Raw genomic sequence first — 2,400 nt, 5'->3', positions numbered from 1 at the left:
TTTCAACCTTAAGTATTATTCAAAAAATTATGAGAAAATGAAAAAAAATAAGCCATATGTAATGTATATTTGATAATAAACAAAACAAAAATAAAATTTTATGTTTTTCACATTTTTTTAATAAAACGAGTGGTTAAACTTGAGATTGAAAAAGTCAAACGAATTATAAATTAGAATTATAAATTAGAATGGAGAGAGTAAAAACCATTGCCCAAAAGAACAATTAAAAGGCAACATATCAAGTGCAAACCAAGTTTCCATGCAAGCTACGTGCAAACAAACTAACAAAAGTCACAAAAAATCTTAAAAAATTATAGATGTACTTTATTGTCTACTCTACCACTTTATAAAATTTTAACTTCAAATTCATCATATGTTAAGAGATACAGAAAAGAAAAATTCTGATATACAAAAAAGTGAATATTATCTCATAATGTTCTTTTTTATCTTTTAATATACGATGAATTTGAAATTGAAAATTTATACGGTGCTAGAGTAGACAATGAAGTACATCTATATTTTTAAGATTTTTTTGTAACTTTTGTTAATTGTTTTACACGAAGTTTGTATGAAAACTTGGCTTATATCTGATATCTTGCAAAAACCATTAAAAATACATGTTTTGAGAAGGTATTCCTACAATGTAAGCTGAACAGAAGGCGGAATTGATCAAGTACGTAAGCCCCATGTAAGAGGCGCTTTGGTCAAAGAGGACAGGCCGAACCCGAAGGCAACGAGCACCAGTAGATTCATACTTCTGCCGCCCCGCCTCCGCGATGCAGCATCACCTACACCGATGCGGCGGAGGCGCCCTCGCCGCTCTCTGGCGGCTCCGCCACAACACTTCCTCTGTCGTAGCGTCGCCTCCTGCGGCCTGGAGGTGACCCTGCCTTTCTCCACGGTTCTACTCCACCGCCGGTGAGCACCTCTCCTCTCCCTTCTTGCTTCCTCCCCTCTTTTAGCTTCGATTTCGCAGACGATAGTATGATTGCGCTGTGTATCACTTCATAACTTGACTATTTCTAAAAAAATGCTGCAAGAAGAGCAGAACGCTCTCGAAATCTTGTTCCAGTCCCCTTTTTAAATTTTTTTTGTTCTTTTTTGATATCAGAGATGAGCCAGCAGCTCCCTGCGAACCTAGTGGAGATCATGGAGCAGAGAATGAAGTTGATCGAGCAGAGGAGCGCGTACCTCCAAGAGCAAATCAACCAGGTAATTTCAGATGGGACAGCTTCTCTTTAATGCTTTTTCAGTTGTAACAAAAGAGGAACCATTATCATTGTACGGTAATTTTAAGTTAGACTAGCTGCAATAGCCTTGATGTGAGTTGGTGTTAATAAAGACAGCCAGCCGCCTCGCCGGAAGAGTACTTGAGGGCTAACAAGGAGTTCCGCAAGCTGGAGAGCACCATGGAGTTGATCAAAGACCTGAGATCGAAACAGGAGGTTGTGAATTGTGATCTTGTTACATTTTTTAAACAAGACACAACCTACTGTATGTATCAATGTATGAACTATTAAGGATTCAGAGGAGTCTATTTATGTTCCGGTCATAGGAAATCGAGGGTCTCAAATCTTTGGTAGCAAATGATCGTGAAGAGAAAGACATGCGTGAGATGGCAGCAGAGGAGCTTCTTGTGGCTGTCGAGGAGGAGAAACGATTGCAGCATGAACTGTTTAGATCGCTACTTCCAAAGGATGAAGCAAATGAAAAGGATTGCATATTGGAGGTGCGGGCAGGTAAACCAGATCTTGCCCTTGTACGCACATGAGCACAATTCACCTTTCAGTTATTGGGCAACAAGTGAGACTGACGGTGATGTCATATTGCAGGAACTGGAGGAGAAGAGGCTTCTTTGTTTGCAATGGATATATTTAGAATGTCAGTTATCTTGCTCTGCAGCTAATGTGTGTGATCATCACTCTATGTCACTAAGCTTGATTCTTCTACGTTACAGGTACGAGAAATATGCCCAGAAGAATGGGTGGAAATTTGATGTCATTGACATAATGGAGTCTGCTGTGGAAGGATACAAGGTACAACCTTTGTTAGTATTTCCCAGCTTTTGTTTGGATATATACACACGTTTTTTCGCTGTAGCCAAAGGTATTTTCACCATTTTAAGGGCTAGTTTGGAAACACCATTTTCCCAAGGGATTTCAATTTTCCCAAGGGGAAATGAACTAATTTCTCTTGGAAACTCCGTCAAAGGAGGCCGGCGACAAGCATAAGGAGGAATCCGCTGGCTCCATCAAGTCACATAGAAAGGGTGACAAGAAGAAAAAGAAAATGAAGAAGGTGGTCTACTATGAGTCGACGGATTCCTCCTTGTGCTTGTCGCCGGCCTCCTTTGACGGAGTCCATTCCTCGTTCTTCTTTCCCGATGCTTTGGGTTTTTTG

At 40.1% G+C, this 2,400-nt stretch overlaps 1 pseudogene; it reads left to right on the top strand.

Annotated features, from left to right (window-relative positions):
* Nucleotides 1-776: 776 nt before the first annotated feature.
* On the top strand, nucleotides 777-2,131 carry LOC103642604 (peptide chain release factor 1-like; annotated as a pseudogene).
* Nucleotides 2,132-2,400: the final 269 nt, after the last annotated feature.

The sequence above is a fragment of the Zea mays genome, chromosome 10 (genome assembly GCF_902167145.1).
Source record: "Zea mays cultivar B73 chromosome 10, Zm-B73-REFERENCE-NAM-5.0, whole genome shotgun sequence".
Classification (NCBI taxonomy): Eukaryota; Viridiplantae; Streptophyta; class Magnoliopsida; order Poales; family Poaceae; genus Zea; species Zea mays.
The sequence above is the reverse complement of the archived record's forward strand: the minus strand, read 5'-3'. Positions and strand labels throughout refer to the sequence as shown.